The sequence below is a fragment of the Giraffa tippelskirchi genome, chromosome 3 (assembly GCF_054371585.1).
Source record: "Giraffa tippelskirchi isolate mGirTip1 chromosome 3, T2T-mGirTip1v1.2.pri, whole genome shotgun sequence".
Lineage (NCBI taxonomy): Eukaryota > Metazoa > Chordata > Mammalia > Artiodactyla > Giraffidae > Giraffa > Giraffa tippelskirchi.
The window spans coordinates 78,906,603-78,932,616 of NC_137277.1; the positions used below are offsets into that span (position 1 = coordinate 78,906,603).

Genomic DNA, 26,014 nt, shown 5'->3' on the forward strand with positions numbered 1-26,014 from the left:
CCCCCTTCAGAAAGAACAGAACTCCAAGTTACTTATAATAGACAGTTTCCAAACTTTATTAGTGCATAACTAAGCCATCAATAAGCAACCAAGGAAGTAAGTGAGATTTCTATCAACAGTTATCTCCTTAAGGCAAATTGGAAATTATTTCTCGAAGATTTTGAGTTCAGTTACTCTGATTTCACCTGAAAGAGTAGTCAGGATAGTTCACTTGCACCACTTAATCTATTTAACTTCAGAAATGAATTTTATAATATTGTCAACCCTGAGGCAAGTTATTCAGTTTGGAAAACATTTGATAGAGATTTTAGGAAACTTTATCTCTTCACAGGATCAAACAACTACAGACTGAAGACTTCTCAAAACTTTGTAGAATATGCCTACCTAGAAAACAAATCTAATAAATCTAAGTATGGGGTGGGGGAAGGGAGTAAACAACCAATATCATACTCGATGTTCTCAGCTAAGAAATCTTTATCCACATATGGAGCACACTATGTTTCAAGGCCTAAAATTAAGGTTTAATTAAATTTAAGGTTTATATGCTGCCTTGATACCTGGTGAAACTGGCAGGGGTTCATAAGGCCTACTACAGGCAGGTTATCCTCCTCACTCTTCTGCCAAGCATAAGTCCCCCTACCCAAACAATCTTCCTTATCATGTAGATCAAGTACAGTCCTTGCTTATCCCTGAGTAGCAGTTTCAGTTTCCTTTCAGCCTGCAGAATTATCCAAACAAGGTAATCACACCGTCCTGTGGGAATCAGGCAGCACCCTCACTAATGTTATCATGAAACCTGCCTACCACAGTCCCTGGTTGTTCACCCTATCCTCAAGGACAACCCTCACGCGGGCCAGCACAGTGTGCCATGTCCTCCCCCCAGGTTGTGTGTACATGTCACCAGAAAACTGCTGTGATCTCATCTGCCCAATGTTGGGTGTCATATGTTGGGCTCTCCACAGAACCCTGGGGCTGGAATCCCTCCAACAATGGAGTGAATAGGTGGTGATGGAAATACATACAAGAATGATTCTGATTTGCTGCAGGTGAGCCCAATTGAAAGAGGAGAGCCCAGTGGGCCGGTCCTTTTCCACACTATCTGCATTTGCTTGGCTCAGGGACCACTTTTAAGGTATGAAACCACTAAAATTACAAAACAAACCTTTTATAATTCTCATCCTTTTTCTCTGAGAGGCTAGCTATTTTCCATTTCAGACAACAACAAGAACCAAGGAAATGAATGAAATGCTGAATGAGATTACACAAAAAAAGTGCCAAGTGTTAAACACTTGACTGGATATGCTTCGTTATCATCTAAAAAAGAACAAATTATCATTTTTAATTTAATGCAAGAAAAAGAATAGTAAATGATTTCACATGGATTTTAATACTATGATTATACCATAATGACAAGATAATTTTTACAAAGCACTTGTAGGAGATTTACAGGTTAAGATAGCAGACTTAAAAACAGATTTATATCCTCCTGATATAATCTTACCTCCTGAGTAATACATGTATATATATATGATATATAAAAAAGCTTACCTCCTGATATATATCTTACTTGCTGAGAACTCGCTGAAATAATAGTAAAGGAATAAATATAAATTAACAACAGCAAAAAAAAAAATTGAGAAATGGGGCCATGAGATCAAAAGTAATTCTAATGAATATATAAAATGAATGACTACATTTTGACCACCAAGACAGAATAGAAGTTACAGTCTGAAAAATGAGCAAATGTCTCGAAAGTGACCCAGAGAAAGTGGTAACTCAGAACCTACAAGTCAGAGAGAGAGAGAAACATGACCAAAAATGAGGACAAAAAAATGAGGGGGATCATTTATGGGTCTGCAAAAAGAATATTATGATCTCTCACTCACTTTCAACTTAAAGGGCATGATAAAACTGAAAACCAAGGAAAAGGATTACATCTCTGTATGGCTGGAATGTGAAGTCAAGTGGGCCTTAGGAAGTAGCACTATGAACAAAGCTAGTGGAGATGATGGAATTCCAGTTGAGGTATTTCAAATCCTAAAAGATGATGCTATGAAAGTGCTGCACTCAATATGCCAGCAAATTTGGAAAACTTAGCACTGGCCACAGAACTGAAAAAAGGTCAGTTTTCATTCCAATCCCAAAGAAAGGCAATGCCAAAGAATGCTCAAACTACTGCACAATTGCACTCATCTCACACGCTAGTAAAGTAATGCTCAAAATTCTCCAAGCCATGCTTCAGCAATACGTGAACCGTGAACGTCCAGATATTCAAGCTGGTTTTAGAAAAGGCAGAGGAACCAGAGATCAAACTGCCAACATTTGCTGGATCATCAAAAAAGCAAGAGAGTTCCAGAAAAACATCTGTTTCTGCTTTATTGACTATGCCAAAGCCTTTGACTGTGTGGGTCACAATAAACTGTGGGAAATTCTGAAAGAGATGAGAATACCAGACCACCTGACGTGCCTCTTGAGAAACTTGTATGCAGGTCAGGAAGCAACAGTTAGAATGGGACATGAAACAACACACTGGTTCCAAATAGGAAAAGGAGTACGTCAAGGTTGTATATTGTCACCCTGCTTATTTAACTTATATGCAGAGTACATCATGAGAAACGCTGGGCTGGATGAAGCACAAGCTGGAATCAAGATTGCTGGGAGAAATATCAATAACCTCAGATATGCAGATGACACCACCTTTATGGCAGAAAGTGAAGAACTAAAGAACCTCTTGATAAAAGTGAAAGAGGAGAGTGAAAAAGTTGGCTTAAAGCTCAACATTCAGAAAACTAAGATCATGGCATCTGGTCCCATCACTTCATGGCAAATAGATGGGGAAACAGTGGCTGACTTTATTTTTGGGGGCTCCAAAATCACTGTAGATGGTGATTGTAGCCATGAAATTAAAAGACACTTACTCCTTGGAAGGAAAATTATGACCAACCTAGACAGCATATTAAAAAGCAGAGACATTATTTAGTCAACAAAGGTCCGTCTAGTCAAGGCTATGGTTTTTCCAGTGGTCATGTATGGATGTGAGAGTTGGACTATAAAGAAAGCTGAGCACTGAAGAATTGATGCTTTTGAACTGTGGTGTTGGAGAAGACTCTTGAGAGTCCCTTGGACTGCAGGAGATCCAACCAGTCCATCCTAAAGGAGATCAGTCCTGGGTGTTCACTGGAAGGACTGATGTTGAAGCTGAAACTCCAATACTTTGGCCACCTCATGCAAAGAGCTGACTCATTTGAAAAGACCCTGATGTTGGGAAAGATTGAAGGCAGGAGCAGAAGGGGATGACAGAGGATGAGATGGTTAGATGGCCTCACCGACTTAATGGACATGAGTTTGGGTAAGGTCCAGGAGTTGGTGATGGACAGGAAGGCCTGGCATGCTGCGGTTCATGGGATCACAAAGAGTCGGACATGACTGAGTGACTGAACTTAACTGATGGCTGTGTCAATCCTAAAGAAAACCAATCATATATATTCATTAGAAGGAATGATGATGAAGCTGATTCTCCAAAACCTTGGCTACTTGATGTGAAGAGCCACTCATTGGAAAAGACCTTAATGCTGGGAAAGATTGAGAACAGGAGGAGAAGAGGACAACAGAGGATGTGATGATTGGATGGCATCACTGACTCAATGGACATAAGTTTGAGCAAACTCTGGGAGATAGTGAAGGACAGGGAAGCCTGGCATGCTACAGTCCATAAGGTCTCAAATAGTTGAACATGACTGAACAACTGAACAACAATATTGGTTGTGTCTATGTCTTTGAATTAACACTTTCTAGGATGTGGCATGGAGAAGGCAATGGCAACCCACTCCAGTACTCTTGCCTGGAAAATCCCATGGACAGAGGAGCCTGGTAGGCTGCAGTCCATGGGGTCGCACAGAGTCGGACACTGCTGAAGCGACTTAGCAGCAGCAGCAGCAGCTGCAGGATGTGGCATGTACCCTCAATCTAAAATTTCTTTGAGTCTCAAGTAAGTTTTATCATTTTTCATATATTGTACCTTCCAGTAGATATCAGTCACTTGTAGCTATTTAACACCTTGTAATGATCTTCCCTGGTGGCTCAATGGTAAAGAATCTACTTGCAATGTGAGAGACCTAGGTTCGAACCCTAGATTGAGAAGATCCCCTGGAGAAGGGAATGGCTATCCACTTCAGTATTCTTGCCTGGAGAATTCTATGGACAGAGGAGACTGACAGGCTACAGTCCAAACTCTGGGAGATAGTGAAGGACAGGGATGTCTGGTGTACTACAGAACATGGGGTCGCTAAGAGTCGGATATGACTGAACAACTGAACAACAACGATGGTTGTATCCATGTCTTTTGAGTTAATACTTTCTGGGATGTGCCACGCACCTTCAATCTAAAATTTCTTGTAGTCTCAAATCTTATCATTTTTTGTAATATTGTACCTTCCAGTAGATATTGGTCACTTGTAGCTATTTAACATCTTGTAATACTGTTGCTAAACTTTGGTAATTTTCCACAGTGTGACTTCCATCCTCCAAGTTAGAAATCAAAATAGTCAGAGAAGGAGCTGATCTTCTGGCAGGCATGGTATTAGAGACATAGCATTCTCAGGGCATAGTAGGGCAGAGAATCTTTTATTCCTTTTCTTAAACAGTGGTGCTGGTGCCATCTGTACCATGAAAACCCCTCTGGGTTTAAGCACCATTCTTAGCTGTGGAGCTTCAGAAAACAGTCATGAGTGGCAAAGGTGCCAGTGGTTCATCAGTCACATTTTTGCTAGAGAAGTCTCCAAGTTTTCCTTGGGTACTATGTTTATCCCCATAGCTTCATAGGCTAGCTTCCTAGCCATACCACAAAGATTCCGCCAAATACACTTTAATAAATCCTCTTACTTTAGCTAGGCAGAGGGAATTCTGTTGTTTTCAGGAAGAAGCATGACCAACATATGTTTCCATATATTCTATTTTCTCCTTATGACAATCTTACCATTAGAATATATGGTCTTCTAAATCATTGATGTTTTTTTATCAATATAATCACAATTTTATTTCTTTGTACTTCTATACTTTGTTAAGATTTCAAATTTCTTTACTTATTCCAGAATATGAACTTGGCAGTCATTTTAATTTTTTATTTCTCTATTACAATTTAAAATGTTGAAATCGTGTTTTGTTTTTCTCCTAAAGGCCTTTATGGTCTCTAATCATAATATCTTTAAAGTACATAATGCTCTTAAATCAATGTTTCTTCCAGAGGGCGGCCAAGATGGCAGACTAGTAAAATCTTGAGCTCACCTCCACCCACAGACATACCAAAATTACAAATATTTATAGAGCAACTACTGATACAAAAGATCAGAAGACTATTTTTTAAAAAACTTATACAACCACAGATATAAAGAAGGAATCACAACAATATGTGTAGGAAGCACAGAAAAACGGTATAGTTAAGACCCATACCTCTGGGTAGGTGACCCATAAATGGAAGGATAATTACCATTGCTGAGATACTTCTCAAGGTACAAGGGATCTGAGTCCTACATCATGTCCCCTGGCCTCAGTTCCTGCACTAGGAAGATGAACATTCAGAATGCTTGTCTTTGAAGACCAGCAAGGCTTACTTTTAGATATGGCTGTGGGAAATAGAAACTCCACACTTAAAGGCTGCACATAAAATCTCATGTGCTCTGGGACCTGGCAGAGTACAGCAGTTTGCAAGGATTTCTGGGTCAGAACCATTTACTGATCTTGGAGAGCCTCCTGGAGAGACAAAAGGCAACAGCAGCTCACCCTGGGGACACTGACACTAGTGGTAGCCATTTGGGGGAGCTCATTCTAAATGAGAACGTTGGTGCTGGCAAGTGCCACTTTGGCATCCTTCCTCTAACTTATTAATGCCAGGATCCAGCTCCACATACCGTCAGTCCAACACAAGCTTTGGGACACCCTGAATCCCCCTGCCAGCTGTGTCAGAAAACAACTCTGCCTACCACCAAGTCAACACCATCTTTGGGACCCCCCCAGGGTTGGGCAACCAGAGATCTTGGGGCCAGGATTTGTCCACCAGTGTGCCAAGACTAGACTTGGGACCCCTTGGGTCTCAGCAACCAGCTATTTCATGACCTGGCTCTGCCCACAAGCAGCCATCAGCCTCCACAAAAAGGAAAGGCTGACTACCAATTGAACCAGGGGCCAGCTACACCTACCAGACTGCCTGCAATAATTAGCCTGCCACAATAGAAGGACCCACACAGCCCACATAGGAAGAACCCCTAGAACATATAGCTCTGGTGACCAGAGGGGAGTGTGCTGCTGTAATGCACAGAACATCACCTACGAAAGGCCACTGCAAAAGTAGGAAATGTAAACAACTCATCAAGTACATAGAAATAAAAATAGAAAATTAGGCTAAATGAGGCAACAGAAGCGTTCTTTCAAAACAAAGAAGAAAGATAAAACTACAGATAAAGAACTAACTGAAGTGGAGATATGCAATCTATCTAATAAAGAGTTCATAAAAGTAATGATCACAAAGATGTTCAAAGAACTTGGGAAAAGATTTGATGAGCAGAGTGAGAAGCTAAAACTTTTTAACAAACAGAAAATATAAAAAAGAACCAAATAGAAATGAAGAATAACTGAAATTAAAAATAAACTAGAAGGAATCAAAAGTAGATTAGACAATATAGAGGATTAGTGAGACATAAAACAAATTAGTGGAAAGCATTGAAGTTGAACATAAAGAAGAAAAAAATAAAAATAAATTAGGATTCTGTAAGAGACCTGTGAGACAACATTAAGTATACTAATTTACATTATAAAGGCCCTAGAAGGAGAAGAGAGAGAGGCATAGAAAACATATTTGAAGACATAATAGCTGAAAACTTCCCTAAATGGGGAAAGGAGCAGACACCCAAGTCCAGGATGCACAGAGTTCCAAATAGAATCAACCTAAAAAGGACCATACCAAGACACACTGTAAGTAAAATGGCAAAATAAATAAATAAAGAGAGAATATTAATGTGGCAAAGAGAAAGCAACAAGTTACATCCAAGGAAACCCCCATAAAGTTATCAGTTGACTTTTCAGCAGAAACTCTGCAGGACAGAAACAGGGGGACAATATAATTCAAAGTGATAAAAGGGAAAAACTACAACCAAGAATAGTCTAGCTGGCAAGGCTATCATTTAGATTTGATGGTGAGATCAAAAGTTTCACAGACAAGCAAAATCTAAGAGTTCAGCACCACCAAACCAGCTTTACAATAAATGTTAAAAGGACTTCTTTAAGTAGAAAAAAAAGGCCAGAACAGGAAAATTGAAAGTTGTGAAAGTAAAAATATCATTGGTAAAGCAAATATTCAGTAAAGGTAGTTAATCAATCATGAATAAAGCTAGTAGGAAGGTTAAAAGATAAAAGGAATAAAATCATCTATGTCCACAATAAGTAATTAAGAGATTCACAAAATAAAACATGTAAAATATGATATCAAACACAGTTAATGGGCAGGGGGGAATAAAAATATAGGGTTGTTAAAATGCATTTGAACTTGAGAGATCAGCACTTTAAAATAATCACACACACATAGAGAGAAAGAGAGATTGATATATAGAGATACAGGTATATTTGCTATATATAAACCTCATGGTAACCATAAGCCAAAAATCTGTAATATAATAGATACATAAAAGAAGGTAAATGAATCCAAACATAGTATTAAAGGCAGCCATCAATTCAGAAGGGAAGAGGGCAAAAGAATGAAAAAAGAAAGAACTACAAAAAACAATTCCAAAACAATTTTAAAAAGGGCAAAAAAGTACATGCCTATCAATAATTAAATGCAAATGGACTAAATGCTCCAATCAACAGGCATATAATGGCTAAATGGATACAAAGACAAGACCCACATATTTGCTGTGTATAAGAGATACACTTTAGATCTAAAGACATATATGGACTGAAAGTGAGGGCATGGAAAAAAGTATTCCATGCAAATAGAAATTAAAAGAAATCAAAAGTAGACATACTTTTATCAGACAAAATAGACTTTAAGAGACAAGGATGGACATTATATAATGAGCAAAGACAATCCAAGAAAAAAGATAACAGTTGTGAATATATATGCACCCAACATAGATGCACATAAATACATAAAGCAAATATTGATAGACATAAAGGAAGAAGCTGACAATAATACAGTAATAATAGGGAATTTTAACACCCCACTTATCAATAGACAGATTATCCAGACAGAAAAGCTATAAGAAAACATCAGCCTTAGATGATACACAAGATCAGATTAGTAATCAACTATAAGGGGGAAAAAATGCAGAAAACCACAAACACATAGAGACTAAACAACATAATACTCAACAACAGCAGAAAACTAAATAAATCAAAGAAACTAAAAAATACCTGTAGACAAATGAAGATGAAAACACAATGACCTAAAATCTATGGTGCTGAATTCCCTCAGCTTTTGCTTGTCTGTAAAGCTTTTGAATTCTCCTTCATATCTGAATGAGATCCTTGCTGGGTACAGTAATCTGGGTTGTAGATTATTCTCTCTCATTACTTTAAGTATGTCCTGCCATTCCCTTCTAGCCTGAAGAGTTTCTGTTGAAAGATCAGCTGTTATCCTTATGGGGATCCCCTTGTGTGTTATTTGTTGTTTTTCCCTTGCTGCTTTTAATATTTGTTCTTTGTGTTTGATCTTTGTTAATTTGATTAATATATGTGTTGGGGTGTTTCGCTTTGGGTTTACCCTGTTTGGGACTCTCTGGGTTTCTTGGACTTCTGTGACTATTTCCTTCCCCATTTTAGGGAAATTTTCAACAATTACCTCCTCGAAAATTTTTTCATGGCCTTTCCTTTTATCTTCTTCTTCTGGGACTCCTATGATTCGAATTACTTTACAATATTGCAGTGGTTTTTGCCATACATTGACATGAATCCGCCATGGGTTTACATGTGTTCCCCATCCTGAACCCCTCTCCCACTTCCCTCCCCATCCCATCATTCTGGGTCATCCCATCCTTCTGGGTCATCCCATTGGCCCAGCCCTGAGCATTTGTCTCATGCATCGAACCTGGAATGATGTTCTGTTTCACATATGATAATATACATGTTTCAATGCTATTCTCTCAGAACTTCCCACCCTCACCTTCTCCCTCAGAGTCCATAAGACTGTTCTATACATCTGTGTCTCTTATTCTGTCTCACATATAGGGTTATCATTACCGTCTTTCAAATTCCATATATATGCATTAGTATACTGTATCAGTGTTTTTCTTTCTGGCTTACTTCACTCTGTATAATGGGCTCCAGTTTCATCCATCTCAATAGAACTGATTCAAATGTATTCTTTTTAATGGCTGAGTAATATTCCATTGTGTAAAGTAATTAGCCCCCAACTAAAATAAGTAAATTTATTAAAAAATAAAAAAAATAAAAAAAAATTTTAAAATAAATAAATAAATAAAATCTATGGGACACAGTGATAACAGTTTTAGAAAAGTACAGAAATGCAAGCCTATCTCAGTAAACAAGAAAAAATCTCAAATAACCTTTATTATTATAAAATAATAATCTTATACCTAAAAAAACTAAAGAAAGAAGAATAAATGACTGAAAGTAGTAGAAGGAAACAAATCATAAACATTAAAGCAGAAATAAATGAAATAGAAACTAAAAAACTCTAGAAAGTATCAAAGAAACTAAGAGCTGGCTCTTGACAAAGATAAATGAAATTGATAAACTTTTAGCCAGGCTTATCAAGAACAAAAAAAGGAGGGCTCAAATCAATAAAATCAGAAATAAAAAGGAAAAAAGTATGGAGATTGTTCAAAAAATTTAAAAACAAAGCTACCATATGATCCAACAATAATACACCCGGGTATTATTCAATAAAATAAAAACTCTAATTAGAAAAGATATACATGTTCACTTCTATATTGTTTACAATAGCCAAGATATGGAAGTAACCTAAGTGCCCAAGAATAGATGAAAAGTGACATATGTATATAATGGAATACTAGCCACAAAAAAAGATGAAATGTAGCCACTTGTGAAAACACAGATGGACCTAGACCTTATATACGAAGTAAAATTAGTCAGATAGAGAAAGAAAATGCTGTATGATTTCACTTATATATGTAATTTAAAAAACAAACATGTTAATCATGGTTAACCCTAGGTATCATAAAAAATAGACCTGTTTTTTCAATCTTTGTAAATGTTCATTTTCTTTACATTAATACATTTCCATGTCCACTTTCTGATGGACTTAAATATAGTAATAAAGCTAGAGAAACTAACCAGGGGAAATTTTTATTTTATTTCATATTCAGTTCAGTTCAGTTCATTTGTGTCCGACTCGTTGCGACTCATGGACTGCAGCACTCCAGGCCTCCCTGTCCATCACCAACTCCCAGAGTTTACCTAAACTCATGTCCATTGATCAGTGATGCCATCCAATCATCTCATCTTCTGTCATCCCCTTCTCCTCCCACCTTCAATCTTTCCCAGCATCAGGGTCTTCTCTGGTGATTCAGTTCTTCGCATCATGTGGCCAAAGTATTGGAGTTTCAGCTTCAACATCAGTCCTTCCAATGAACACCCAAGATTGATCTCCTTTAAGATGGACTGGTTGGATTTCCTTGCAGTCCAAGGGACTCTCAAGAGTCTTCTGCAACACCACAGTCCAAATGCATCAATCCTTTGGCGCTCAGCTTTCTTTATAGTCCAACTCTCACATCCATACATGACCACTGGAAAAACCATAGCCTTGACTAAATGGACCTTTGTTGACTACGTAATGTCTCTGCTTTTTAATATGCTGTATAGGTTGGTCATAGTTTTTCTTCCAAGGAGCAAGCTTCTTTTAATTTCATGGCTGCAGTCACCATCTGCAGTGATTTTGCAGCCCAAGAAAATAAAGTCTGTCACTGTTTCCACTGTTTCCCCACCTATTTGCCATGAAGTGATGGGACCAGATGCCATGATCTTAGTTTTCTGAATGTTGAGCTGTAAGCCAACGTTTTCACTCTCCTCTTTCCCTTTCATCAAGAAGCTCTTTAGTTCTTCTTCACTTTCTGCCATAAGGGTGGTGTCATCTGCATATCTGAGGTTATTGATATTTCTCCTAGAAATCTTGATTCCAGTTTGTGCTTCCTCCAGCCCAGCATTTCTCATGATGTACTCTGCATATAAGTTAAATAAGCAGGGTGACAATACAGAGCCTTGACATATACCTTTTCCTATTTGGAACCAGTCTGTTGTTCCATGTCCAGTTCTAACTCTTGCTTCCTGACCTGAATACAGGTTTCTCTAGAGGCAGGTCAGGTGGTCTGGTATTCTCATCTCTTTCAGAAATTCCCACAGTTTATTGGGATCCACACAGTCAAAGGCTTTGGCATAGTCAATAAAGCAAAAGTAGATATTTTTTCTGGATCTCTCTTGCTTTTTTGATGACGTAGCGAATGTTGGCAATTTGATCTCTGGTTCCTCTGCCTTTTCTAAAACCAGCTTGAACATCTGGAAGTTCACGGTTCATGTACTGTTGAAGCCTGGCTTGGAGAATTTTGAGCATTACTTTCCTAGTGTGTGAGATGAGTGCAATTGTGCAGTAGTTTGAGCATTCTTTGGCATTGCCTTTCTTTGGGATTGGAATGAAGACTGACCTTTTCCAGTCCTGTGGCTACTGCTGAGTTTTCCAAATTTGCTGGCATATTGACTGCAGCACTTTCACAGCATCATCTTTTAGGATTTGAAATAGCTCAACTGGAATTCCATCACCTCCGCTAGCTTATTCGTAGTTAAGCTTCCTCAGGCCCATTTGACTTCATATTCCAGGATGTCTTGCTCTAGGTGAGTGTGAGTGATGATACTATTGTGATTATCTGGGTCTTGAAGATCTTTTTTGTACAGTTCTTCTGTGTATTCTTGCCACCTCTTCTTAGTATCTTCTGCTTCTGTTAGGTCCATGCCATTTCTGCTCATTATTGAGCTCATCTTTGCATGAAATGTTCCCTTGGTATCTCTAATTTTTTGAAGAGATCTCTAGTCTTTCCCATTCTATTGTTTTCCTCTATTTCTTTGCACTGATCACTGAGGAAGGCTTTCCTTGTTGTTTTTTGGAACTCTGCATTCAGATGGGAATATCTTTCCTTTTCTCCTTTGCTTTTCGCTTCTCTTCTCTTCCCAGCTATCTGTAAGGCCTCCTCAGACAGCCCTTTTGCTTTTTTGCATTTCTTTTTCTTGGGGATGGTCTTGATTCCTGTCTCCTACGAACCTCTGTCCATAGTTCATCAGGCACTCTGTCTATCAGATCTAGTCCCTTAAATCTATTTCTCACTTACACTGTATGATCGTAAGGTATTTGATTTAGGTTATACCTGAATCGTCTAGTGGTTTTCCCTACTTTCTTCAATTTAAGTCTGAATATGGCAATAAAAATACAAATTATTTCTCAATAGCAAAAAAGTCAAGGAAGTATCAAGAGAAATTCTAAAATATTTTGAAGTCAATGAAAATCAAATGCAATTAATTAAATTTATGAGATACAGTGAAAGCTGGGCCTAGAGGAAAATTTATAGCATTCACTGGACATTTCAGAAAAGAAAAAATTCTGATATCAATAATCTAATCTCATACCTTAGGAATCTAGAGAAAGAAAAGCCATTTAATCCTAATAAGGAAACTATAATAATAAAAGTTAGAATAGAAATCAACAAAGTTTAAATAAGAAAACAACAGAGGAAAAAAATCAATGAAAACAACATCTAAATTTTAAAAAATCAACAAAACAGATAAACCTATAATCAGGCTAACCATAAATAATACGGATAAAACACAGGTTCTAAATCAAAATAAAATAGGAATCACCATTACTGATCCCGTGGACATTGAAATGATAATAAAAGAACACTGTGAACAATTGTATGCCCATAGATTTGACAAGTTATATTAAAAACTATTTCCATTAAAGACTAACACTACCAAAATTCATTCAAAGAAAAATAGATACTTTGAATTGGCTTACATATATGTAAAAGTATTCTTGCCAGAAAAATCCCATGGACAGACGAGCCTGGCAGGCTACAGTACAAAGGGTCTCAAAGAGTCAGACATGACTGAGCAACTAAGCACATAAACTAAAGAAATGAAGTCAATAGATATTTTCAAAAATATAAAGCTTTAAGTTTTATAGTGCTTAACCTGATGGCTTTAATGGTAAATACTAAACATTTAAAGAAGAATGACATCAATTTTGCACAAACTCTCCCAGAAAATAGTAGCAGGGAAATAACAAGGCCATGTTACTCTAACACCAAAGACAAAGACACTATAAGAAAACTACAGACCAATCTCTCTCAAGAACACAGATTCAAAAATTCTCAAAGTACTAGCAAGCCAAATTTAACTATGTATCCAAACAATTGTACACCAAAACCAAGTGGAATTTATTCCACTTATGCAAAACTTGTCCAACATTTGAAAAATCAATTAAGGTAACTTATTACATCAACAAGCTAAATAAGAAAAATCATATGATTATATAAATTAATGGAGGAAAAATATTTGACAAAATTCTACACTTTTCATGATAAAAACTCTCAACAAGCTAGGAATAGAGAGGAATTTCTTCAACTTGATAAAAGTCATTTACAAAAATTACAGTCAAAATCATACTTAATGATGAGAAAGTGGATGCTCCCCCTAAGATGGAGAATAAAAAAGGATGTTCCTTCTCACCACTCTAATTCAACATCATGCAGGAAGTCCTAGCTAGCACACTAAGAAAAGGAAATAAAAGATTGGAAAGAAAGAAATTAAACTATCTTTGTTTGCAGATGATATGAACATCTTTATAGAAAAAAAAATCGTAGAATGAATGAAAATAAAACAAACAAAAAAAACTCTGTAACAAATAAGTGATTTAGCAAAATTGTGGGATACAAGGTTAATATACAAAAGTCAATTGTTTACTATATATAAGCAGTAAAAAAATGGGAATATTAAATTTTTAAAATACCACTAAAAAGTTAATTAGGTATAAATCTAACAAATTATGTATAGAATCTGAATGAGGAAAACTAAATTTCTGATGGAAAAATATCAGATATTATTGTTAAGATGTCAATTAGTTCTTTCCAACTTGATCTATAGATTCAATACAATTCCAATCAAAATTATAGCAAAGTGTTTTGTGGATATTGAAAAACTGATTCTAAAATTTACAAGAAAACAAAATCCCAGAATAGCCAACACAGTACTGACAAAGAATAAGGTAGGAGACTCAACTTCAAAACTTACCATACAGTGACAGTAATCAATTCTGTGTGGTTTTGGTGAAAGAACAGACATATAGATCAATGCAACAGAGCACAGAAACCAGAAATATACCCAAACAAATATAGTCAATTGAACTCTGATAAAGGAACAAAAATAATTGAAAGGAAAAAGGATAATCTCTTCAACAGTAGGATATCCATAGGCAAAAAAATAAATCCAAACACAGACCTTTTACAGAAACTAAAATGGATCATAGATCTAAAATATAAAATACACTATGAAACTTGTAGAGGCTAAAGGAATAAATTCTAGGCTTGAATTAGATATATCATCAAAAATGCCTTCGTGAAAGATAAAATTAGTAAATTAGACTTGATTAAAATTAAAAGCTTCTGCTCTACAAAATACACTTAAAAGAACCAAAACACAAGCCACAGACTGGGCAAAATATTTGAAAAATATGTATCTGATAAAGGACTTACATCCAAAATATACAAAATACCGTTGAAGCTCAACAGTAAGTAAAGAAATAATCAAAGTAGAAATTGAGCAAAAAGCCTGAACAGATCCTAGTCATTCTAATGTCTAGATCTTGAATTTTTGCCATTCTAATAATTGCATATTTCATTGCTACTGTAATTTGCAATTCCCTAATGGCAAATAATGGTGAGTATCTTTCATATGCTTTATGCTTAAAACAATGAACTACACACTTATTAGAATGACTAAAACCCAAGTCCTGATAATATCAAATGCTAGTGAGGATGTGGAAAAACAGAAACTCATTAAATGCTTTTGGGAACACAAAATTCTATAGCCACTTTGAAAGAAGGTTTGATAACCTATTATTCAGCTAAACATAGTATTACCATATTATTCAGCAAACAGGCTTCTAAGCATTTACCCAGTTAATTTGAAAATTCACACTAAAACCTACATGTGAATATTTATGGCAGCTTATTCACAATAGTCAAAAACAGGAAACAACAATGATGCCTTTAAATAGGTGAATGGATAAGCAGACTGATACACACATACAGTAAAATAATATTCTGAGATAAAAATAAATGAGACATCAACCATGAAAATATATGGAGGAATCTTAAATGAGTATTTCTACATCTGAAAATACTACATACTCTATGATTCCGATTGCAGCACATTCTGAAAAAGGCAAGACTATAGCAATGATAAGACCAAGGGGGCAGGAGAAAGGGAAGTGCTGATCAGGAGAAGCACTGGGAGTTTTTTCAGAGTAGTTAAACTTTTCCATGCAATAGTGTAGTTGTAGAAACATGACACTATGTATTTGTGAAAATTTAAGTACTGATCTAAGTAACTGGAGAAATGAGTGGAAACTGTAAGACTAAAGATAAAACAAATGGTACACAAGCAATCTTCTCTAGTTGAGAAAGCTGTCTCTCATGGGAATACAGGTTAAGGATTCTGATACCATTATATGTGTACACTAAAAGTGAACAGTTAAGTAAATGGATGACTAATGGTGGGAGTTGGATTTCCCACTGTTAAGAGTGTAAGGTTATATAAGTAAGCAAAAGGAAGCTAGAAAGATCTACGCAGTAATAGATTATGAGTTGGAGACATTAATATGAACTTAGGTTTAGCTTTATATCAGTTCAGTTCAGTCACTCAGTCGTGTCCGACTCTTTGCGACCCCATGAATTGCAGCACGCCAGGCCTCTCTGTCCATTACCAACTCCCGGAGTCTACCCAAACCCCTGTCCATCGAGTCGGTGATGCCATCCAACCATCTCATCCTCTGTCGTCCCCTTCTCCTTCCACCCCCAATCCTACCCAGCATTAGGGTCTTTTCCAATGAGTCAACCCTTCGCATGAGGTGGCCAAAGTATTGGAGTTTCAGCTTCAACATCAGACCTTCCAATGAACACCCAGGATTGATCTCTTTTAGGATGGATTGATTGGATCTCCTTGCAGTCCAAGGGACTCTCAAGAGTCTTCTCCAACACCACAGTTCAAAAGCATCAATTCTGCGGCACTCAGCTTTCTTCACCGTCCAACTCTCACATCCATACATGACCACTGGAAAAACCACAGCCTTGACTAGATGGACTTTTGTTGGCAAAGTAATGTCTCTGCTTTTTAATATGCTATCTAGGTTGGCCATAACCTTCCTTCCAAGGAGTAAGCGTCTTTTAATTTCATGGCTGCAGTCACCATCAGCAGTGATTCTGGAGCCCAAAAAAATCAAGTCTGACACTGTTTCCACTGTTTCCCCAACTATTTCCCATGAAGTGATGGGACCAGATGCCATGATCTTAGTTTTCTGAACGTTGAGCTTTAAGCCAACTTTTTCACTCTCCTCCTTCACCTTCATCAAGAGGCCCTTTAGTTCTTCTTCACTTTTTGCTGTAAGGGTGGTGTCATCCGCACATCTGAGGTTATTGATATTTCTCCCAGCAATCTTGATTCCAGCTTGTGTTTCTTCCAGCCCAGCGTTTCTCATGATGTACTCTGCATATAAGTTAAATAAGCAGGGTGACAATATACAGCCTTGACGTACTCCTTTTCCTATTTGGAACTACTCTGTTGTTCCATGTCCAGTTCTAACTGTGGCTTCCTGACCTGCATACGGGTTTCTCAAGAGACAGGTCAGATGGTCTGGTATTCCCATCTCTTTCAGAATTTTCCACAATTTATTGTGATCCACACAGTCAAAGACACAGTTTATTTCATTTCTTACAGAAATATTTATGTGCAAGTTAAAGTCACTCAGTCATGTCCAACTCTTTGCGACCCCATGCACTATATAGCCCCTGGAATTCTCCAGGCCAAAATACTGGAGTGTGTAGCCTTTCCTGGACTTTTCCAGGGGATCTTCCCAACCCAGGGATGGAACCCAGGTCTCCTGCATCTCAGGTGGATTCTTTATCAGATGAGCCACAAGGGAAGACCAAGAATACTGGAGTGGGTAACCTATCCCTTCTCCAGCTGTTCCTTCTCTTTCTGACCCAGGAATCAAACCTGGGCCTTCTGCATTGCAGGCAGATTCTTTACCAACTGAGCTATCAAGGACGCTATAGATATGTGTAAAAACACAGAGCAAAAATCTACGTGTATGTATATTAATCCATCAGTTGAAAGGGACTAGAAGCAAGCACACTTCAACAAGTAGCAACAAGCACATCTAGCACCCAGATCTTGGTTTCTGAATACTTCACCTCATTAAAATGAACCAGAATTACTAGAAGAAATGGTTGATTCTAAGACTGGGACAAGAAACATATGAGTAGAGGCTAGAGTATCTTACAGTGTCAAAAAATAAGGATACGCTTAAAAAAAAAAACTACAATAATGGTGGTATGTCAAAGGGACACAGGGCCAACTGAAAGAGCTCTCAATGGCCAAGGCTGGAACAATTTGAGCAACAAAATAAATAGTAATATTAGTTATAACCCTAAGGAAAAAAAAATCCATGAGCCTATACTGATTTAACCACTGCTGACATATTGAGTGCAGCACTTTAAGAGAACATCTTTTAGGCTTTTAAATAGTTTTGCTGAAATTCCATCACCTCCACTTGGACACAACTTGGCGACTGAACAACAAAATACTGATATAAATAGTCAAATCAACGAGAGAATAGATGCAGAAGAATCTCCCATGTAGAAGAATCCAAATAATTTATGTAGATATTCCACTTTCAAGTAGAGGAGTATAATTCCTTATGCCTTAATGTGAGCTGTGCATGGTGATTTCCCTTCATCTAGTATGAAAAGAGGAGAAAGAGTAACTTCATAGTAGAGAATTCTAACACTACATCAGCTAAGTGATCAAGGTCAACAGCAACAGTGATGATGACAGAATGTCAAAAGAATGTATGACAGAATGTATCCTTGATTCAATGTGATGACAATGGCTCTTTATCTTTGTGATCTTTCTCCCAAACCCAAAATCCCAGTCATTTAAGATTAGAACATCAGGCAATTTTCAAATGAAGACATTCTACAAAATACCTGACAAGTACTGCTCAAAACTATCAAGGTTTTGTTATTAAAAACAAGGAAAATCTGAGAAATTGTCATCTCTAAATAAGAGCATAAAAAAACAGAATGACTACATGTAAATGTGGTATTGTGGATGGATCCTGGATTAGAAAGAGACCATCAGGCAAAGATAAAGCAAAATGAAAGAGTATAAACATTAGTTAATAATAATGTATTAACATTGCTTTGCTAATTGTAATTCTTATACTATAATTATATAAAGTGTTAATAATAGGGGAAATTGAGTAAGAGGTATATGGGAATTCTTAGGCCCACCTTCACAAAATTTCTGTAAATCTAAAATTATTTTAAAAAATAAAGTATATTAAAAGCTAAAAGAAAAAAAGGCAAATTTGTCTTTGCATTGACAGCTCTGTATAGATCAACTTAAAAGGACACAATTAAATCAGAAAAACACATTATATCAGCCAAAAGAAACCCCAAATGCAGCTTTTCCTTCTGGCCAAAAGATTATCCCTCTGCCTCTTATAACACCTGTAGAGCTTTGTAAGAAGATTAGAAATGACAACCAAGTTTTCATAAGCCATTTGTTCCTATAAAATTTAACAAAGCTTTCATATATACTAAAGTCAATAAACTTACCAACAAAGTGACCATTTGAGATAAGTATTACTGGTCTAAAGATGGACATTAATTATTCTTGGAAATAGATTATTCATATTGGATGTTGTGTTAAATTTGAAAGTCAGTCCCCAGGAAAGCCAAGAGAGAAACTATTCTCATACCAACTTCCTCTCCAAACCTTTAGGACTGATTTTCAATTAACGGTGACTCTGAAGTGAATCTATATAATATTACTTTTCGTTAATTTGGTCCTTATGTAGACATTGTTTAATGTAGGCACTGATTAAAATAGACATTTAAAAGCTAATGTGAAGAGGGAAAGAGTCATAGGAAGAGAAAAGAATTATCAAGAACCTGTGTATCATTTAGTGTTCAGTGTAGAAAACAGAAGACATTGGGGCTACAGCAAAGCAAAGAAATTTAATACTGAGAATGAGGTTCTTACACACTTGCTGGATAGTGTACAAGTGCTCTGGAGTGGCCCTCTAGGAGCAATTCCCAGGTCATCACTGCATAACTGGAGGAAATCGCTACCTTGACTACAGACAGGAAACTGGGAAGCAAGAAGACAGTGCCTCAACTCTGCTCCAAGTATCAGGAAGCTGCTGCTGGAAGCAGCAGGCCCTGAAAGGAGAAACATGCATGACCCTTCCAGGCCCTCCCTCTCTTGACTTCACTCTGCTCTGCATTCAAGACTCTCATGAGTGTGTTTGATTGATTGAACTTAAATTACTTCTGGGGCTTCTGCTAAAAAGGAAGTCTGAAAAATGTACTTTTAAGCTCCCTAGTCTCTGCCATACAGAAAGAACATTAAGGAAGGTGGAATAAATGTTGAGTCAGTCGATCTAGCTTATCCACCATGTGTGACATTGGATGACTGTAATATGAGTAATGCATTTGAGGGGCTATTATCAACTGGCCTCTTACTGGAGACATATTTTTCCTCTGGAGTTTAACAATGATCTATTCATACAGATCTTGTGGCAAACATATCACTCAGAAACCTAGATGAATCAAAAGTAGAACACCCACTCAAGTTGTCACAACATCATATATTATCTGCATTTGTTCTCCTAAAACATATACATACCACAGAATCTGCATCCAAAATCTCTTTTTCAAAAAATTTTCCCAGATTCATGTAATCTCTCTTTGGGTTTCCTGCAATGTGCACACATTCACACATATACATACACTCTCTCACAAATACACTCTCTTCAGTTTTAAATATAAGAAGAGCCCCTGTGGATATATACATACCTATTAATTATCAAGATGACTTTGTCTGAGCTCACAACTTTCATATTTGCCCTTCCATATTAAAATCTTTTCCCCCAGAATACACGGTTAGCACTGGCTATTTGTAGCATTATCAAATATTCTTACAGGCTAAGCTCCTACTTGAGCTCTTGCTTTCTAACATAGACATCTTCATCACTAACTTGGCCTGGGTTTCTACAGATAAAAATAAAGGATTAAATCCATTAAGTGACAAACAAAAGTTATCCCAGAAAACTAGTAAATAGATATAAAAACTAGCCTGACTACACTTTGCACAGAGTAGTATCTTGTGGATCAAGTTGGAGGAAAACAACTCCCTAGACAAACAAAAATTAAAGAAAATCTAGTAGGATTGGTTTCCAAGATGGATTAGAAAAAATTATTATAGTCAAAAGAATTATTGTTGAATGGGGTATGAATGATCTCTTAAACAGCAATAAGAACAAGAGTCCTTGTTCAGCTTGTTCAGTTCTCCTTGTGGAACTTGGTCAGCCATGTGTCACTCCACTACTGTTTCATTTGTGGGTAAAGACAGATGAAATGCAAGAAACTGCCAGAAGGTTCTGAACTGCTGCAGAAACTTTCAGAGTGCCTCTCAATTAAAGATGGTACCAATGAAAATGCATAATTTTGAAATAAAATCTTCCTCTTACTATTTTTTTATTCATTCTTTAAATTCTTTCTAAATGACATATTCTACAATAGAAACTGTTACCAAACAGTTCTTTAAACCAACTGGAAATAACAATAAAGAAGAGATCTGGGCACAAAACTTTGAAAAAAAAAGAGCTAAAATAATCTTCTCTTCTCAGTCTATAAAATTCCTCATATAAATTTTTGAAATGAGTATTCATCATTCAGAAGAGTGCCAAGAAATAGTTATTTAATAGGACCCTAAATTTAAAATGCTTTCACTTCAATTGCTACTATATCAAGAAAAGAATGTACCACATTGAATTTACTAGCACACATCAATTTATTCAATGAAACATCTATTCTCCAGGTAAAATATACTTCATTTTATCTTCACTTTTGTACACCACACTTGAAGATAGGAGTTATTTGTGAATGTCTTCAGGAGAGACAAAAAAAATGGAAGAAACAAAAATTTGCACCATCAGATTTTCACTAAGGTCCAATCTTACACACACTAAATTTTTATGAACCAAAATCAGCAAAGCACAATGTAATAGGCTTCTATCAAAGAAAGTTACTTTTTAAATCAGAAGTAAGCTATATTTTATTTTTCCTTAGATATGAACTTTAAGAATTATTTTATAATAAAATTAAAGCAATCATAATCACAGGTGAATAACAATTTTCCCTCATGCTTGATTTTTCTATCAAACATTTCTAAGACTTATTGAGCTAAAAAATTATAACCCTATCTTTTCTCCATTTTTTTGTTATCAAGTGATAATTTAAAAATAGGTAAGTAGCAGAAGTTTATAAAATAACAAAACTTTTTTGACCATATATACAGGGCAAAAAACCAGCATCTAGTTAGTACCTACTCACAGCCTTGTTGCGGAGAAGGAGCTTTCATAACTCAATGAAACTGAGTCAGGCCATGCAGGGTCATCTAAGACGGACGTGTCATAGTGAAGAGTTCTGACAAAATGTCCGCTGGAGGAGGGAATGGCAAACCACTCCAATATTCTTGCCATGAGAACCACATGAACAGTATGAAAAGACAAAAAGATATGACACTGGAAGATGAGTCTCTCAGGTGAAAAGTGTCCAATATGCTCCTGGGGAAAGCAGAGGGCAATTACTAATAGCTTCAGAAAGAATGAAGCAGCTGGGCCAAAGCAGACATGATGCTCAGTTGTGGATGTGTCTGGTGGTGAAAGTAAAGTCCAATGCTGTAAAGAACAATGTTGCATAGAAATCTGGAATGTTGAGTCCATGAATCAAGGTAAATTGGATGTGATCAAGAAGGAGATGGCAAGAGTGAACATCGACATCTTAGGAATCGGTGAAATAAAACGGACCAGAAGGGGCGAATTTAATTCAGATGAGCATTAACTACAGTAGGCAAGAATCCCTTAGAAGAAATGGAGTAGCCCTCATAGTCAACAGAAGAGTCTGAAATGTAGCACTTGGATGCAATCTCAAAAATGACAGAATAATCTCAGTTCGTTTCCAAGGCAAACTATTCAATATCAGAGTAATTCAAGTCTATGTCCCAACCACTAATGCCAAAGAAGCTGAAGTTGAATGATTCTATGAAGACATACAAGACCTTCAAGAACTAATACTCAAAAAAAGGTGTCATTTTTATCATAGGGGACTGGAATGCAAAAGTAGCAAGTCAAGAGATACTGGGAGTAACAGGCAAGTTTGGCCTTGGAGTATAACAGGAAGCAGGGCAAAGGCTAACAGTTTTGCCAAGAGGACGCACTGGTCATAGGAAACACCCTTTTCCAACAACACAAGAGACGACTCTACACATGGACATCACCAGATGGTAAATATCAAAATCAGACCAATTTTATTCTTTGCAGCCAAAGACGGAAACCTCTATACAGTCAGCAAAAACAAAACCAGGAGCTTACTGTGGCTCATATCATGAACTCCTTGTTGCAAAATTCAAGCTTAAATTGAAGAAAGTAGGGAAAACCACTAGGCCATTCAAGTATTACCTAAATTAAATCTCTTACGATTATACACTGGAGGTGATGAATGGATTCAAGGGATTAGATCTGGTAGACAGAGTACCTGAAGAACTATGGATAGAAGTTCCTAACATTGTCCAGGAGGCAGTGACCAAAACCATCCCAAAGAAAAAGGAATGCAAGAAGGCAGAGTGGTTGTCTAAGGAGGGTTTGCAAAAGAAGAAAAGTGAAAGCAAGGGAGAAGAGAAGGATATACCCAACTGAATGCACAGTTCCAGAGAACAGCAAGGAGAGATAAGAAAGCCTTCTTATATGAACAATGCAAAGAAATAGAGGGAAACAATAGAATGGGAAAGATTAGAGATCTCCTCAAGAAAATTGGAAATATCAAGGGAACACTTTTTGCAAGGATGGTTCAATAAAGGACAGAAACAGTAAGGACTTACCTAACAGAAGCAGAAGAGATTAAGAGGTAGCAAGAATACACAGACGAATTTTATGCAAAAGGTCTTAATGACCCAGATAACCACAATGGTGTGTTCACTCACCTAGAGCCAGACATCCTGGAGTATGAAGTCAAGTGGGCTTAGGAAGCATTATTGCAAACAAAGCTAGTGGAGGTGATGGAATTCCAGCTGAGCTATTTCAAATCCTAAAAGCTGATGCTCTTAAAGTGCTGCAATCAGTATGTCAGCAAATTTGGAAAACTCAGCAGTGGCCACAGGACTGGAAAATGTTAATTTTCAGTCCAACCCCAAAGAAGAGCAGTGCCCCAAAATTTCAAAGTACCATACAATTATGCTCATTTCCCATGCTAGTACAGTTATGCTCAAAATCCTCATAGTTAGGCTTCAGCAGTAAGAACTTCCAGATGTACAAGATGGATTTAGAAAAGGCAGGCCATTCCATCATCTCGTTTCTTCTGTGGCCCAAGATATGCACTGACAGTGCACCCTTCGGGGAAGATGGCCCATCTAATTGCAAGAAAATTGTCCTGACAAAAAAAAACATTTCTTTTTGGAAACCATCTGTTTTGTCAAAAGTTATCCATGCTATAATTTGAATTATTAAGTTGGGGCCATTAAACATAGTACAAAAAGGGACACCAATACCAAATAAATGTATAATCTCCCCAAATTTTCACAAATTAATTCCACATTCACCATTTCAGTGTGAACATAATTTTGATGAAATATTTTCATAAGAACCAAACAAGTATCAGGGGACATTCTTCTTAAGCTAGTTATAAAGGACAAAATTTCATTGGGAAATGAATCTCAAGGGAAAACTGCATTCACATTGTGTTCACATCTGTCCTCACAGGCTTTTTTAAAGCAAACAAATACAAGAAGGTTGAGGCTGAAGGAGTCTGTGATAAAGAGGAATCAAACTACTGATATTTCTCCCCTTCTCTGGGGAAAAACACTGAGTTGGTGCCAAAAGTAAATGATATGGACTGATATGGACCTATTTTTTGTTTTCATTTTAGCCTGGGCAACCTCTATGAAGATCATACAAGAAAGGGCAGCTAGTTATCCCCAAAAGTGTTCTTAATTACACCTAAATGCTTACTCTGCAGAGTTTTTTTTTAGTTGAATATATTATGCTACAATGGAACAGTTAAGTGTATCACAAGCAACTCCAAATCATCTTTTCCTGGCAGAATCCATCATATCACAGCTAATTTTATCACATTTTTATAATGTGAACCTGAGCCAGATAGATGATCAAATATGTTGCAAGAGTCTCAGGTAATTCTGGGTGTTTACTGATGTTCATTCTATATTCCCCAACAATTTTTCAGTAATATTCTTATTTATTCTTATTTATCCTATCAAGAATATTTACAATTAAAATGAAGAAAGTATCAGTGGAAAAAAATTGATCAGTTGGTCTGTGAAAGAATCTATAAGCACTACACATTCAATTCGGGCAAGTATGACAATGGCTTCTACTATTAGAAGGTCACAGCCTGAAGTATATCCCAAACTTAATACAACTTCTCCTAAGATAATGGCTACTGATTATCTTGGCAGAGCTGGTTTATCCAGCTAAATTCTCTCTGCAAGAAGAACAAAGATATGTTCTTCAAAATCCAAGAAGGCATAAGGACTCTAACAGATGAAAATCTAAAGGGATTCCACATACTGTCAGATGTGATAATCCTTTATTTTTTCCCCTAATCCTTTATCTCACTTTGGTGAACGTGGGAATAATGGCGTATACACAGAAATCTTAGGGTTAAAGAAGCTGATGTCCTGGAAGGAGAAAAAAGTTCAATTTTTTTTCAGCCATTGGTGCAGGATATAGGAATATTTAGATTTTGGGAGAAAGAAGTAACACTTTTCAAAGATTTCCTATAAATGTTATTGATATAAGTTTAAGATCAACAAATTATGTGGATATTAAACATCTTGAAGCAAAAGCAATTAAGAAATTGTTGTCAGTTTTTTTAAATCATAGTAAGGCAAGTAACTGAGGGGTTGCACTGTCATTAAACAATACTCTAGATTTAATATTCAAAACAAGGAAATAAAGTTAATTATTCTTCAATATTTTTAAGTAACAGGTTCTTCCACGAGGTGGTAATAGCTAGTTCAATTTTCAGTCAAACTTCTCACAGAAATTTTCATAAAAGTTCTGAAAGAGACATAAAGTTATAACAGTAGTAGAAGCCAAAGTTACTTATAAAAGTTTACTAAACTGTAGGAGGCAAATTCCCTTATAAAACTGCATAGATGAAATGATTAAGAAATGATCAATGTCCATAACTGGGCTGTGTGATAGGATAGCCACTAGTCACATGTAGGCAATAAATGCTTGAAATGTGACTATTCCAAATGGGAACATGCTGGAAATATAAAGTTCATCTCATCTATCAAAGACTTTCAACAAAAATAAGAATGTAATTACCTCATAAGCAATTTTTCTATTGGTCACTTGTTTAAATAATATTTAAAATATTGGGCTGACTGCAACATATTATAAAAATTGCTTTCATTTAGTTTTCTAAATGCAGTCACTAGAAAATTTAAAATTACATTATGTGAATGGCATATTTCTAAAAATGCTGGTTTAGATGTTTGGCCCAACAAAATCTCTCTCTAGAGAGATTACATAAAAAGAAGTTTCCACTCATGATGCCAAAACCACTGACCTCCCTTTCATATGAGATATATTCTTTGAAGTTCTTCCCAGATGGCTCATTGGGTAAAGAATCCA

At 36.6% G+C, this 26,014-nt stretch overlaps 2 long non-coding RNA genes across 3 annotated transcripts in view; one reads left to right on the forward strand and one right to left on the reverse strand.

Moving 5' to 3' along the window:
* Positions 1–26,014, reverse strand: part of LOC145541865 (uncharacterized) — a 542,540-nt gene that overhangs the window by 299,010 nt on the left and 217,516 nt on the right. The window lies entirely within an intron of this gene.
* Positions 961–25,221, forward strand: LOC145541869 (uncharacterized). The gene is made up of 2 exons (XR_014079371.1): positions 961–1,132; positions 21,658–25,221. It is a non-coding gene; the product is annotated as an uncharacterized LOC145541869 (long non-coding RNA).